The 17702-nt window shown below is 34.9% G+C and overlaps 1 protein-coding gene across 1 annotated transcript in view; it reads left to right on the plus strand.

The window, feature by feature from the left end:
* Window positions 1–2097: 2097 nt before the first annotated feature.
* The window catches only part of LOC138334994 (G-protein coupled receptor 83-like), a 29578-nt gene continuing 13973 nt past the window's right edge, over window positions 2098–17702 (plus strand). The window contains exon 1 of the mRNA XM_069283885.1: window positions 2098–2540. The gene's annotated coding sequence lies outside the window, so the exon portion shown is untranslated. The remainder of the gene's footprint in view (window positions 2541–17702) is intronic.

The raw sequence follows: 17702 nt of genomic DNA on the forward strand, positions 1-17702 counted from the left end.
CAATACAAAAACATATCTTCGAGAGAAGCTCAGTCTTCAGAGACTTGGAGCAGAGACCCACAACCTGGTAGTCTCCGCTGACATCAGTCGCGATGTCTATGTACGATGTAGATATGCACCATTAAGGGAGTAGACTATCGTCATCGCATGCAGCTAGCTTGCATCCACTGTTTTTCAGCCCTCCCGTAGACAGCGGTACAATTGTGATTGTCGACACGGGAAATAACTTGTAAATGTCATGGTGACCAAAAACAGTCGATGATGGTTCGTTTTCAAAAACGGTTTATTTTGTTTCATCTATACAGTAAATGTACGTGATACAAAGGCTCTGTCCTTCGAAATGTTTTTAAAGTGTTGTTATTTTTATCTCATTCGGGATACTTTTTTATATAAATTTGTTATATAGAGTTCGTGGTATGACTGCCTTGCGTGTTTGAAGTGCGTGGTATGTGTTTTTGGAGATTGCGGTATATTCGTATTGTGTCTTCTTGTATAATGGATCTCTTTTTATAGTACTATATCACTGAAGCATGACGCCGAAGACGATCTGAAATCTTAGAATAAGTGTTTCACGTATCTTTTATTTATATTTTTGCGATTAACCAATTGCAAAATATATAGTTTTATATGTATAGCATCGTTGTCGCACCATAACCGGGTCGGTGTCAGCTAATTGGCGATTACAGCCTGGATGAGATGGCACTTTAAAGCCAGAAGATTCCAACCGAATGTTCTGTCTTTCATATTACATGCAGTATATATACGTATCCTTACCGCATACAGGGAATACCCTATATAATTAGCCTTATCTCTTAACATGATGTTAAGCAATAAAGACCCAAACCAAACCTCATCGAAGTATTGCCAAAAAAATTGCTATTAATGACTTTCTTGCCCCCTTTCTATTCCCAAACCGGGACACATCAGAGTCTATTAAAAAGATTATGCCTACCCTGGTATAGACCTGAGGAAGTGGAACGACTGGTTTGCTATTGTCAGCTTAATGTGACCGGATGAAGAATGGTGTTCAGTGTCTTTGGTTTAGTTTGATTTATTATATTTACGTCTAATTAACAGCCAGTATCCTGGGTAGTAAGTATAAAAGATACCACTGTAAACTGGACAAGAATTTCATTTCCACCATTGCAATTAATCTCAACACGAACCTACCAGAGTCTTTCAAATTTCACATTTGCTGTGCAACAGATCGGTAAAAGAAGCGGTCGATCTGAAACGTCACTAGTTGAAAATCAATGAGGAAATATAAGTTTCAAAAGCACATTTGCATTAATAATCTTTATTTTATTACGTAATTGATGTATATCGAATAAGTAATTAATACACATTCTATGATAGGCAGGAAACAAGTATGCAGGAAACAGAATCCCGGTACAACTATGAATGAAAATATTGTACAATACTGAACATATACAAAGGAAAGACAAACTCAGTTTGAATTCTATAACAGATTTGACCTTCATAGGTTTGAAATTTTGATTTTTGCAAATCGACTTCAGGAAAATAGTTGATAATGGACATATAATAACCATGATGCAGATGTACTTTCTCATGAATGTAAATAACTCGGACGTATGGAAGTTTTCACATACCAAAAGTGGTCAATGTCTACGGTGGCATGCTGCGGTAAGATAGCACTACATAATAATAATTCCGTTATCACAAAGAGACACAACACGAATATATCGCACCCTCCCACAACATACAGACATTCACACGCCGCAACACTTTGTATACATGGAAGGCCATCCTTAAATGGCCCTGGCTGTTAATGATAGGACGTTTGTCATAATAAACCACACAAACCCAAAACATTCACTACAGAAGCTTCCACTCATACAAGTGTTTGTGTTTTGATGATAAATAATTGATGTTTGTTTGAGATGGTTTGTCAATATATTGGAAACGTTAAATATTTATATACTCGAGAGGCACACGGCAAGAGCAAGGAACGCTATCAACCCAAGTGTAACCTGCACAGACCAACACACAATACACGTGTACCTGACTTAATGACAATAACATACCTTCTCTGTTTATTTTCCATTTCGGCTATCACCTGCAACTGTGTTCAACAATAGCTAGTAATGTATATATGCACTGTACCATTATAGGCCCCTGTGCCTCCAGATGCTGTAGCTATCACTAGCGCGGGAATACCAGTGTGTACCATCCCGCCAGTGCTGGAGCAGATTAATAGCGGGAATATTAGACGTTACTGCCTCTTCCCTGTCACCAATAGTAGTTGCACTACCGGTTTTGATATCGATGTCATGTTCCTGTCTGCCATATAATACATTTTTCAAGTTTATTCAGTGTATCACGTGTTACTTTGAGGAAGTGTTTCCAAACAAAAATTGACGTTTTGCAAAAGAAATTTCTAACAGTGTCAGAAAACATACTAAGAGTTACACCATATGCGGGCTTTTACATACATTAAACAGAAAATGCATTTCTGTGACATTCTCTATGGAAATATATGCATTCTGCATAACAGGAATGCGACAACACCATCAACAAAAGTAAGTATATATGTACATTGTTATGTATATTGTTTAAGATCGGTACAATTGTGTATCGTGACCTAAGCAAATGTTAGTTGAAAAGCATTCTCAGGCGAACAAGAAATGAATTATTGATACAGGTTGATATAATTTGCTTCGTTATGGTAAAATGGTCGTTTGCTTCAAGAAACATCGTCTTGTTTCAATGAAATTTGACCTGAATTCTTAGTGAAATTTTAATGCAGTAAGGATTTCTGAAAAATGTTTGATGAACTTCTGATATATAATTTAAAGATTGCAGTTTATTTAACCGCCTTTTTGACACATGTTTGGCCTAATATTATAATAAGTTATGTATGTATATACTTGTGTTTATTTGCTTCCTTTGCTTCGCTTGAACATGTTTCCTATGACATCTGGTTTTGTTTACCTTTCCGTGCGATCTGTTTAAACTTTTACATTTTAGCTTTGCTCAAAGGGTTTACGCATATAACAAAGTTTACGATCTTATTTGTTGAAATTTGGACTGAATACTATACACTTAGATACGTGCATTTTTGTAATTAAAAGTAATAAAACATTAGTCATTATTTCCAAAAACTTATATCGCTTGCGCATATTTCTAAAGATTATTCATATCATTATGACTTAAATAAATTTAATAAAAGCTATCTGAAACATTTTTTAGCATGAAGTTGATGTCCTACCTACAAAGTGTTTTTGTATTTCAACTTATGTATCACAAACGCAATACTTTCTTAAAAATATGTTATGCAAAACAGTGAATTTATCCCATATATATTGTTATGATATAATCATACCAGATACGTTCGTATCGACAAATTTCATGACTAGACCACGATTTAACAAGATGAAGTATACAATGTATAAAGGGTTTCAACTTTCGGATTTTTTTTCATTGTTCTTCGACACAATTGGGTTGAAGTTGATTTTTTTCTCTGGGGATACATAATTTAATCTAACGTACCTTAGTGTATATATTTGGTTGGTTGGGTATTTTTTTGATTGACATAAGATAGGAACATGGCGTTGGGGTGTAACCGACATTGTACAGACAATTTTAATTGGGTCGTGAGTTTGACTTTATATTGCATATACGTGTTATTGTTATGCTTGAGATGAGTATATGTGTTTGGGACTTTCTGATATGTTAACGCCATGTCACCTTGAAAAGTAGACACTAAGGACCATCTTGCATTGATACTTTCAAGGTATAAAGAGCAGCACACCCCATGCTGTTACAGTGTGTATAATGACAAGAAGCAAACGTATCGACCCGTTACATGTCTATATACAATGTATATAGAAACTATCATTTTAAAAATCTATTGTATCTGGGAGACTCCTCAAAAATTAAACTCGCAACAAAAGCAAACATGTTGCGGTACCAACAAGACATTATAAAACTCTTTTAGAAAACAGTTTGAATTAAGTTGCCTTTTATATCATGCACAATTTGAAGTAGTAACATAAGAACATAAGTTGAAGCGAGTATTCCTTATAGAACGTGCCAAATACTAATCGTGTCTTTTCTCCTGAGTACCCGACCAGATCCGTCATCGAAAGCCTGTCTTGATCTTCACCAATCGCACTTTAAATGGATACAATGCAAAAATAAAAATCAAAAACGTAATTTATTATTAGAAAAGAATATAGTTGACATAATAACTGCATTAAAACGACCTCTATCCCCGTTACTTGAAATTTGACTTTTCCGACATATTTTGATTTACAATATTTTTTAGAAATTATAACATATAAATAATAAGTTTTTCGTTCACTTACGTTTGTATGCCGGCTGTAGTTATGGTAACTCTACTTTTTCGAAACAACGACTCATGTTTCCATTGCAATTTCGATGAATCTTTGTAATTCATTGTTTTCTAATAGTTGTAACCTTTTCCCGTGATAACACAGAGAAAAGAAAATATTGATTTAAAAGGAGGAAAATAGAGTTCGTGTACTGATAAAACCATCCTAGATTAATTGAATTTCAAATTGTGATTTCATTTCTTATAAAAAAGGAACATGAAAGAAACGTTCAAGATAAAAAAAGCAGTCATCAAACTGCCACTTGATTTTCTATTACGTCAAGATAAATTAATGATTAACAAATACTGTAATTTTAGAATGTCGATAGCATTATAGGGGACGATAAGAAAACTGAATTTCCTTGAATGTCAAAGGCTTAGTGCACGGCTAGTAGGAGTAAAGAACCTCGACAGCCAAGGTCCCATCGGGACGATTAAAGGCTCAAGTGTCAGTCCAGATAGGTATTATATCCTTATCGTTAAGTGCTTTACATGGCAATAAGGAATCTTAAGTACAGGCAACAATCAAATGTCACTGGGATTAGAATTACCTCGGCTATTGTTTTTTATGCGTAAGGTTCAACGGGATGTGTTTACCCAAAAAGAACATTAAATTATCAGTAAAACTTATTCAAAGGTATTCTTCTTGTTATTTAATGTTATTCATTTAGTTTTAGGTTTCATATCGCTAAGTGATTTTTTTTTCTATTTTAATTTGGAGAATTTCTAATGAGAATAAAAAGAAATGTAAAATGAAAAAGACTTCCAAAATTGCGAAATACAATAAAATTTTCTGAAAACACCTTAAAATGTTAAAACCATTGCATCCTCGATACTCCAGGGGTTACTATCACTGACGTATATCTACCCCTGCACTATGTCAAAGTTAAACTAAAGGCTACAGAAGGCAAAGGTAATTAGATCCTTTGATGCACATTAAAGATTGCTTTGAAGTTGGGCGTTACTCTCTGTAATCTTCAAAGGAAATCTCTTACAGACCGGTGTTTTGTCAGCTTTTTCTCCTTTACTGGCTCCATTTTTCCTTTGAGATAGTCCAGTGGAAGATATAACTTCAGTGACAGTAACCCCTGTAGTATCGAGGATGTTTGCATTGAAACTCGATGGCTAATGTTTTTTTCGTTGTGACATGTGTCAGAGAACTCTATAATGTAAAAGCTACTACGATTCGGATAAAAAGAGAAGAAGAGACTGAACTAGAAAACAGGAATCAATGGTTCCTCTGTGATATACATCTCCTGTGGAGTGACAGCTGCCCTTTAGATTTTATACCCAATCGAAACCGGAGGATTAGCAGATGAAAATCATGGTAAAAGTATGCCCCCCATTTACATCCTGATGACGACTATAAAGCGATATCATTTGTGGGGTGATCTGCCTTAACGGTCGGCGACCCTTCCCTTGCATATTATTCTAGACTGAATCGCCAATGTGAACAGGGATATGGGTTCTGTCCTGTTGAGCTATTGGTTAGACTAAAAATAAACGTGTTTGTAGAAAGCAAATTACAAATAACTTAGTTTAAATTTCTTTTTTACCAATTTGCTTCATATACAGTAGTGTTACAATTAAAATGTTTCTCATGAAATATTTAGGTAAGTTACACGTATACATATTGCAGATTTTTTATAGAATAAATAAGATGCCAAGGTGTGTTTTATTCTTTCTCTTACCCAAGACAGGTATATCCACAGTTTTACCGATGTGAGATTTTTCTATCTCACCCTAGGGTAAAGACAAGCTACATGGGATCTCTGCACGTGCCAAACAATGGTATGACGTCACGACAACAGTATCATGACGTCGCGGTAACAATGGAATGACGTCACAAAGACGGCGAAGACGGCGACTCATTGAGGTCACGTCATCTTCGCTTGCATAAGTGACACGTTTATTAGAGACACAAAGTGGTGCATGGGGTAAGAGAAAAAGAATCATTCACCCTCTTTGGGGTAAGACAGGAGATCTCAACCTTCGGGATAAGATTCTTAAGCTGTCAAACACTCGGCAAACCTCGTGTTTGACAACTTAAGAATCTTACCCCCTTACGTGCTATATAGACGGGTTTCTTCTAATAATTCATGTTCACCTTCAATCCTGTAACGGCTCGACATGATAACTAGACTACAACACTTGTCAAACGGTCTATATTTTCCGTGTTTTGGATAAGATACTTTCACAGAACAGAAATGAAAGAAATAAATATACGTCTACTAAGTGAGATTTTATTGTTTTCTGACACAAAATTCTGTAATAACTATCGAAACACCTGTCGTCAAAGACAAAAACGTATAACAAGATATGGAGATAAACACGATACGACAAATGAAGTCTAATACATAACAATAGAGTAATGTTTTCCTTGGGTAATATTTATCTGTTTAAAACAATAGTAAATATCTATAGAATGGCGGCTAACTATAAACATTGCGTGATAGAACTATTTTTATCGTGTTAAAGACAAATAACCCTTGTGTAAACACGATATATAATCTATATAATAAAAGTATGTTAAAAAAAACACAAAATGAAAACAACAAATGAGACATTTTCTATCGATAAAAGAAAGACAAATGCAATATGAGATAACACGATACCAAATGGACCAATGTTTTCCTTGGTTAATATTTATCTGTTAAAACAATAGTAAATATCTATAGAATGGCGGCTGGACCATTGCGTGATAGAACAATACGCGAAAAAATAAATGTTTTCATTTCCCATCGATGACAATCGCCAGATATAACCGATTAAATTATTGAAAACATTGAAAAAATACATTTCCTATCTGAATTACCGTACATCCCAATCCCGATTTTTTCAACAACGCACTATCAAAAGAGAAACATTTCCACTACTACAAAGACTAACATACTGCATTCTCCCAAAACATCCAACCACTTCACCAAACTAAAACCAATTAAATTTCCCTGGATTCCTAGCTATATTGGCACAAGTGAACTGGTAATAAATATCTTACCAAAGTAACAGAGGATGATCCTACATGCCATGTATGTGATTCTCCTCTCACAGTAGAGTACATATTATAACACTGTGCGGATTTTAAAATAAACCCTTTGACGTCTCCGACATGCTACCTCCTTTTGATGTCGTCCGTTGTCGGTATAATATGACCGGGATGGGATGTTACTTGGTGTCTTCGGCAGCATGCTTCAGTGACATAGCACTATAAAATGGACAATAGTTTCACTATGCACGAAGACACAACACGAACATACCGCAGTCTCCAAAAAAACTCACCGCACACCACATACACGCTACACATACATGATATGTCGTCCTACATAACACTGGCTGTTAATAGGATTAAATTATTCTTTGAGGTTTGTTTGAAATGTCTTAACATTGCAGGAGTTAGTATGACCCTTAATGACCTTGGATGTCGATTGGCTGTTACAGTAAAACAAACAAATAAACGCACTCCACACACGTAACATGCCACGTTCACGGTAGACCATCGTAGTGGTAAATAATGTTCATTGGACTTTAATCAAATAAATATTCAAGAAAGACAAAATGACCTTCCACCTTTACTTGTTAATATGATCAAACATGTCTGTCAAAATACAAATTGTCCACGATTTGCTAGTGTGCATTACGTTACGTTCCATTCGAGAGATTGCCTTTTTTCCAGTATAGTGACGATGATCTTAAGTGTTGGTTTTCTAATAAAACTATATTAATGTTATTCTAAATGTGTCATTTTCATCGATTTTTCACTTTTAAATCAAAATCAATGTCGAGATCACGTTACTGAACTGACAGGAACCTGTACAAATAAGATTTGATGATAGCTTACGTTTTAGAGCCAGTGTTGTAAACAAAATTATGAGCACAATGCTTGATGTATAAATAACAACATTTAATATCACCATATACTCCCTCTACTGTTCACATGTTAACAAATATGGAAGCCATCGCCTATGTGTCGACGGCCACATCAAATAAAAACGACTTTGGTCACGTGTGTCGGCCTTCAGGTTTGTTACTCTATTATCCGATTTGGAGAGACGCCATTTCGATGTGTAATTGAAACGGAAGATTCCCTAATCTAATTTTGACGTCACTATCTTGTGCGTAAAATCACGACGTTAGGACCTGATAAAACAAGGGAAAAGAACGACACGTCGGAGGTCCCTTGAGGTAAAGATATGGTTACTCCCACTTCATACCCACGGTTTACACGTTTAATTACGTTTCATATCATGTTCGGAATTTTCAGCCATGGGGACATAACTAATTTTCGTCATAACATGTATTATCTGTGAATGTCTTTGTTTTGAAAGGCGAAAACAACTTCTGATTTCGTAATTGACCAAACGTTGCGGCGTTGGTACCATATATCAGCAGAAGACCTAGTTTCAAAACAGTAAACGTATTACTTTACACCAAATATATCATATGAAGATGAATATGTATGTGCAATATGATATTTTTAATTTATTGCATATTATTCGCACCCGATACTGGTGGAGTGTTTAAACAACATGTTGTGACACGACAAACTACATATCATTACACTGTAAATTAGGCAAACGACACCTACATTGACAGATGTGTGTCACTGCCACGTGTCCATTGTTTCTACTTAATCTAGATTGTATCAAATAGAACACTTTAAGTGCTGTCACTCATAAACCAGTCACGTTTTCTCCGCATTGTTATTTGTTGGAATTTGCAATGTCAAATGAAGCCAGGCTTCAGGATCACGAAAAAAATCTTCAAATATTTTTTTGCCAGGAATTCCAACTGCGATTTGCTAATTCTGTAATGGGGCCTGGTTTCAGGGCATATATTTCTCTATAACTTTAAAGAAGATTTCAAAATTGTTACGGAGGCACGCTAGTGATCAATTTTTATTTTCCATTCGAAGTTTATATGATTTTGTTAATTGTTTAACAATGATCATTCCCTATCTTGTGATGGTATGGACCTCATTTAAATAATCGCCTAACCCAGCTGCAAAAGACATCCGTCAATGACGATCGCGCTTTCAAGCAATTTACGTTCGCACTCGTACATTGGTCAATATCGTTCGTATCAGATTATGATACTCTTGACCACAGAAGCATCGCCTAATAGGTCAAATTATATTGACAATGGGCTAGCCAGACATTCGACTACTTGAATGATAATTACTTAGCAAAATTGATACCTTAGGCCTAGTTATTATAGATTCGGTAAATCTCGGACATGAAAATGCTTGATAACTAAGTGACTAGGCAATAAATGGTTCTATAAACTGTTTATGTATATAATCATAATATAAAACTGATTTATGTTAACCGAGTAGGTAAGGAGAAACCATAGTATACTAAATATTGGTATTGTCGATTTCCAAACAGTGATTCTTTTTCTCCGCTTATTGCTACACGACGATAACTAACAGTAGTATCGGGCCATACAATGGGGATGAGTCCCGATTCACACACTCACGACACGCAATAATATCGCCTGGGGGTCGCCTTTGAATGGCCATTGGTGCTGATAGGCCGATGACTGATTTCTGACTACTGTAAATCAGCTGATTTTTACGGAGACCTAATTTTGCGTTTTCAAGGAGATTTAGCTTCGCGGTTTAATGTTTAAAAGCTCTAAATCTGCTAACAAAGGAAAAGTTTTCGCTGAGATTCATTTTCAACACTGTAATCCCTAGCAAATTTAAACGCACATGAAAATAGGTCAGTTTACTGTAAAATATTTTCACTTTGTCAACTTCTGTTACATCTGCAATAGTATCCATGTATTTTAGAAACAGACAAAATAATAACAAAGTACCTATAAATATTCATATATGATAATGACTGTATATACTTTTGATAGACAGACAAGTCTGAATTTAACGATAAAATTTAAAAGTGACAATTACGTTACCACACCGTTATTACACCGTATCATATTGCTGACAGCTGTTTTAGTTCCAGTTTCACTGATTGACACACATAACGAGGCATTATTGTACGACCACGTGTTGTAACCATGTGACAGTTGGAAACCTTACACCCCAATGTTAGTGACTGCATTATTCGGTTTGGGTATCATACTGAATTTCCATTTTGAAAAAAAACGTTTTACATAACCGTACCATATATCTGTACCATGTAAATGGCCATTAAATAATGACCAATTAATTAACAATAACATTCATTTGTGTGTAAATCGTTTTCGAAACCAAATTAAGACAAATTTGGTAGAAGAAGCACCAATCCGCAGTTGTGTTTGTAATCAATGGCATAATGACTGCCTGATTTAATCTGTGCACATTCTCGTTCTATTATAATTCCAATAAATCTTCCCAAAATCTGGATATTACGACAGAAAGTGACATCTTGGAATTCTATTTGCGTCATTAAACAATGCCAATAACGTGATGGCGGTACCAACATCCTGTGTTTTTTAAAATACTAGATTGATGAAAGAAAAGTGAACGAATTTGGTCAACTGTGTATCTTAACATAAAGGTATAAAAAATGGAGGTATACTAAATAAGGTACAAGAAGTGTACAATAAGTATTGTTTTAATGGGTTTTTTTATTCTTCAAAATAAATAAATTAATAAATAACCAAAATTAGATAACTCAATTTGAATGCAGTATTTGGGTATATATCGGTATACCAAATTCAGCTAGAACTACGTGTATTAGAAACGTACCTAAATTGTTGCATTTTTGGTGTACATGTATGATACAATTTGTAAAAGTAATTCAGCGATGTTCCTGCTTGGACCGTTCTGACTGTCGACAAACGATTGAGCTATAAATGGAGTGGAGGAGAGAGCCTGAGAGAGACTTCATTGTAATGCATTTAACATGATAAAAGACAGAAGCTGAGAGTGAATCTATTCAGCAACCCCATGTCGATATATCAGTCACACGATTGTTCCTGCATTATTCGATCAGGATCAACAGCACGCTTATTTACTGTTAATTATTCCAACCACATACAAACATCTAACGGACATTGAAATACAGAGGTTAGGCGTAGAATTTCTGAGAGTTATTTTTTTTTAAATCGACCCCTTGATAGGAATAAAGAACAAATACTTGATTAATGTTTCTAGTAAACATACACATCAAATGAAAACGTTGAGTTTGCGACTTTCGAGACCAACTGCGCTTTAGTTTGTTCGTTCATTTTTTTGCCTTGGTATATAAAATGTTGTATTGTTTAAAACAACAGATTTTCCTGGTGACTTAATTTTGTGTTTTCATGTCCAATAAAATTTTCACGGCGATTTAAACTCATACGGCAATAATTTTCGAAATTCCTCTTCATTCATGAATTCTAATAGCACACAAAAAGTGGGCCACGGCATTATCATTAAGATACTAATACATTTTATTATAATGCAATTTTATATGCGAAAGGGATTTTGTATTCCCTTGCCCAGCGAATTTATCATTATAGAAACATAATTTCTTTTAAAGTATTTGAATTTGAACACTTAAATAGCAATATATGACTGCCTTAAGTTGTCATTTCTTATTGTATATTTCACCCATCTGACTTAGAAATATCGCTTCCATAAAATACCAAAGTCAATGACGATTTGCTCTGACCCCTATTGCTATAAAGCATTGGCTTCCGGCTGAAATGCTTGTCCCGTCAACAGCTAAGGTATTATACTTATGTAACATGGAGGTACTGTCATTTTTTTAATTTCATGTTCCTAGCATTTTTACAGCAGTTATTTCTTACTGTCATAAGACTCTTCCAATTCACAAAAATCAATCATTATTCACATATGAAATATACTTTAAAAGAATAGCTATACCCGCATATTGATACCATGAGGACTTCCCACCACTTCTTTAATTTGATTTTTTCCAGACCTGACACGGTAGCTGCCTTTTCTAGCACTCCTTTCTAATATCTAGGTTTACCGGGAAGGTAATTATAAGTAACAAGATTATTTCCTTTCCGTGGCTTCCGTAATTGTGAAGAGGAAATAGAGAAGTCTTACATATGATAGTTGCCTAGTGTTCTGTCGACCTCCTTAAGCAGCTGAGCAATGATTCTGACCTTGATAAACATCACCAGACATAAAAAGAGCAAGGAATTTGATTTATCATGACAGGGTCTGCGGTGTTTTTATTTTTATAAGCTTCGAAATTATATTCAGATTTTGTGAGCAAAGTTTCAAATCATTTCAGAGTATATATAGAGAGAAGAGGGAGAGACATGATACAAATCGTAAATTCTGGTTAGCTAGGCTATTGCAGGTATAGTATTGGCGACAAAGGTGTACTGATGGTACCTTAGGGAGACAGCACTACACATATAGGGGACACCAACTTTATATGGATATTTGTCTGTAGAGTACCTCATGGTAAACTGTATTGCTTCGGCAAGAAACAGTACAAAGTGAACAACAAAAAACGTTTTAACGTAGACATTACGTAAACGCAAATTGTCTTAAAAACTAGTTCACATTTTTAAAGTTGCCAAGTGATTTATAATGCCTTTGGGAGTCTTGTTAACATTCAAAACATAAGTGCTCTTAATTTGTGGCATATTCCATACCAAAAGTCCCCATATCTTTGTAGTATTCTCACCGACACTGCCGTTTTGACCTATATACTCTCCCCATGTTTTATATAAGTCAGCATTTTTGTGTGTTATTATCCAATCTTAAACAGCATTCTTGGTTATATGGCAGGTTTTCTTAAACAAGAGAATCGCTCCCTTTAATGTAAGGCACTAAAAGGGCTTCTAATTATTCCACAGACCTTAACTAGTAACAGATGGTTTACGGACCAGCATACAAAAAAAAACGTCGAGACCCCTCTGGTTTATGAGGAACATGAAACATGTTTTATTACGCTAAAATGATATTCATCTTTTTTTTTCAAATGCTAATTAAGGTAAAGTTATGTATTAATTGAGGACCACGTATTTACGATTTACAACATGACCCGGCTACATGATCTCTATGATATCTCAATTAGTGCTGAATAATTATAACAAATTAACTAATTGACTAGAAACCATTAATTAATTAACTAGTTATCGCTGATAAACTATTAGAAGACTAAGAAGTTAATGATAAAGATTGTACTCTTAAATTAAAAAAAAAAGTTAACCACAACCTATCCTTACAACAATTTTATACTAGGGCGTTTTGCTTTTAACTGATAATCTCCCCATATACATCGATATAGCAAAGTTTCAGAAGCCCTTAATTTCTGGTTATTGTAAATGTTTTGTATGAGTTGCACAACTTTCTTCGCAATTGACGTAATTTTTTAGTGAACATTGTACATATCATTTCAATACCTAACAATAGGACATTAAACCTTATTTATCCAAACCAACATTACAGATTAGTTTGAGCCAAGTGTAAGGTATTTATGATTTTCACATACATAATAAAAACATGACGTGGAATATAACCTGATGATTTACACTGGTAGTAGGATACAGTAACATTTGCCCATTCGTTTCGATCCCCGGAGACGGCTAGGGTGTATATGTGGCTAAGAGGTAATACTTTAAACTTGATTAATATTAGGCCCTTCCCATAACTTGCCTCTCAAATAATATTTTGTTAAAGTACATGATCTATGTAATATAATCGTACGGGGAAAAACACACTTTGGAACGACCTCAATTACACATGTTCTTATAATCGACACTTAATAATATCAAACTGATAGAAAATTCTATCTGCATACATGTGTTAAAATGGGTAATTTATTTCAGCATTTAGTTTATGGTTCTTTAAAGACAAATGGTAGGTAGTGATATACATCTAACATTGTTTCAAATTCTTTATATATATCATTGGCATTGAATGCCAACTGAAAGACGTTCAATGCTTAACCAACAGTATACATATATATAGTATAGATACTATAATATGTATATACTGTTGGTTAAACATTTTCGTGCCAGGTTCCTGTGCACAAGATTACTAGTATATATAATCTGTATAACTACATTTTTTTCAAATCCTATAACTTTCAATTTTCCAATAATATTACAATATAAATAGTATCTAATTTATCTTGAAAACAGTTTATATGTCGTCATCGGATTATAGGCTCTGATTCTGATACTATAGTCAACATTTTAATGCAAACAAATTAAGAGAGCATTATAACGTATATGCATATATGAACAATGTATATACACATGATTATAATGCACCGGTCGTCACTCACAAAAAAGGCGATTTGATTTTACCGACCAAAACGTGTATTACAAATAGTTCGTATGTCAATCTATTACGAATAGTTCTATATTCACCCTATCCTAAGTTTATTTCAAAACGGATCCAGAGCTCCTGTTAATTTGTGCACGAGGTCTACATGTACATGTACACGTACGTACAATATAACTATGGCTATCACGACTTACCCGTCTCAACTACGTACATGTACACTGTACACGTATTACCTACGTGTGCTGCACATGTACTTGCTACTAGTCCCGCTATTTCACATATTTAAGTAAACAAGTTGAAATTTATCCGTTTCGTAAAATGTTTGATGATTGAACTGGTTTCAACGACGTCTAAACCTAACATTAATTGATAATGCTTCAAAAATTGATGAGAGTTTATTATGCATCGTTTCTATGGACGCTCAAGGGACAATACTCTAGATTGATTTTTCTATACGTGTACAAAATTTGAAGTACTTTCACAGATGCTTTAGCTTAAAGTTGTATTTCTGGTAATTTTCACTGTAACGATATGTCGTTTTAACATTTGATATTTGAACATGGACATGTAACTTGATGATTGAGCTCCCCAAAAGCATATGTCGGCCTATAAGAGAGCCGAAATCTAGGGATAATATATTCCTGGTTTTGAATAAAACACCTCCAATCTCCGCCATATTCAGTACCTTCGAGTTTTGTCGGAATTCCGAATCGTATCACGTGACTGGCGTCAACACGTCCTGCACGTGGAGATCCAGGTAACTAGCGTAAGCCCACATGTGTTTGTTTACGTTTTCCTTCTGGCTAATATGAGCAAATCGTGCTGGTTTATGTCCACAAAGCGATAATTTGAAACATCTCATTCACATATTGCCGTAATTCAATATTGTGTGTATCAAAAATCGTAATGTTTTAGCATTAATTTCTTTGTACATCCAGTCTGCTGAGGTCGACCACGTGTTTTGTTTACGAAAAATTGTTGACATTTCTCTTGGTTTCACAACTCTCGTATTACTTCGAGATTGTCGCGACGATGTTCGGAAGAGTTCGGAATTATTCGGTATCTTTCGAGCCTATTTTTTACGTGTACACGTTAAAAAGATTTTTTTACTTTTGTAATTAAAATACTCCCATTGCTGCAACTTTATAAAAAGTGGTAAAATTAGAAAGTTTAAACCTCGGACAGACGGAGAAAAATGTGTATAGCACCTATACAGTTTTTACTATGACAAAAAGAGCGAAAGTGATAGACCATACAACTTTAAGGATTTTTTTCAGTGGTAATAATTGCCAAAAGGAGTTTAAGGATTCCATCGAACAGTCGAGAGTCATTCTAAAGGAGTTTCCGAAGACGCAACGTTGACCGTCCGAGGTCAGAATCACCGTAATCTCGCATTTAGCATCCCATAATATGAAGGCGATGATGTTTTCAGATCTCACACTAGCAAATTACATAGAGTATTTTGAGTAGTTTCGTTAAATTCTATATCTGTAATCTTCAGCAGCATTATATATATATATATTTGATTAAGATCAATCAACCGATGTGCTTCTCCAGGATCATGATCATAACGTTATGATAAACGTAAATGAAACATTACGTCACAATGCTACACATTTGTAAGTAACGTCGCGAATTTTCGTTTGAGTAGGGTAAAGTAAAATCGCGATAATTTCGTTTCAAGAAAAGCAATTTTCAAATCTAAAGCTGATTTGTAAAGGGTTTTATCTGTGGCATTAACACACTGTATTTTCATGAAGTTATAATCTTAACTGATATATATTTTCCAGCTCTGAATACATAAAACGCTAATTTCTAACGAAAAACATCGCCTATGTTTTTCATTTGAGAAAATTTTCTGTAAAATAATAAAAGAAAGACATATGAATAACACCTTTTTCTTGCTTGCAATCTAAGCTTTTCAGTGATATATGTCATTTCAACACTGCAATATTTCATATTTACTTTCTGAGCGGTTTATTCACGAATAACGTTGGCAAATATAACGGCATTTTCGGCACTTTTTAACGAACGTTTTTTGGACGGAAACTTACAGCGGACTATTTCATTCTAGCAAATCAACTTGTGAAATTTATATGAACATAAAATAGAGAAATCACTGATTCTGATGATATAAATATCTCGTTTCTACGGGGAATATAAAGGTTAATCTGACGCCTTCGAACTTGGTCGATGACGTTATCAAAGTCATATCGGTACAAATGTACCGATGCGAACGCGAAGGTGTTAACGGCTCGAATAATCAACTGAGTATCGTATTTGAGAAAAGAAGTGTATGCATTGCTGCTGCCATCATGGTAACTGTTTCTCGAGTTTTATATTTTCTTATCGGATTTCAAGTCACGTTCTGGTTAATTAGTAAATCGTCAAACAGAATTTTCATTTAGTTTTAGGAGTTATGCCAAACTGTGGGAAGAAAGTTGGTTTTATGTGATTGTATTAACTTATTCACTCCTGTAGACGCATTGGAACTATTCCGATTCAAAGTCTGGAACAATCCATTATACGTTTTCGGGGGTGGGGGCTGAATTAACTAGAGAGGAGCACAATGGAATTTAATGAGTGAGTTAGGCATTGGATAAGTGTGTCGATGTGTTAGGGCGATACATCAGATAAGGTTGAGTGGGGGAGGAAGACTAGAGGTTTGGTAATGAATATGAAAGATATACGTAACTGGGTGTCGAAAGAGAAGGAATAATGCAAGGGAGATGGTCACGGTATATATAACTTAATGGATCGACAGTAGCGATAATGAGTAAGGTTAGTGAGAAGGGCAATAAACTTTGGTCGGTTGATTACATTAACATCCTATTAACTGTGTTTGCAGAGTGTTATGTATTAGAGATATTCGTGCTTGATCTTTGTGGAAATCTTGCTCTTTTTATAGTGCTATCTCACTGAATCATGCTGTTGAAGACACCGAGCAACACACCCAACTTGTTACATATTATATAGACTATGGCGTGTCTCGGCCAGCCAGGGAACAAAATTAAGAGCCTACCGCACAGGTGCGCTCACCCGAAGACCAAGAGGCGATGTGCGAGCCTCGGTATATTAGGCATTGATAAGTGTAAATGTCGACGAGTCCTTTGTATAATATGAATGCTGGTTTATAAGTAAAGG

Source organism: Argopecten irradians, chromosome 11 (assembly GCF_041381155.1).
Source record: "Argopecten irradians isolate NY chromosome 11, Ai_NY, whole genome shotgun sequence".
In the NCBI taxonomy this organism is placed as follows: Eukaryota; Metazoa; Mollusca; class Bivalvia; order Pectinida; family Pectinidae; genus Argopecten; species Argopecten irradians.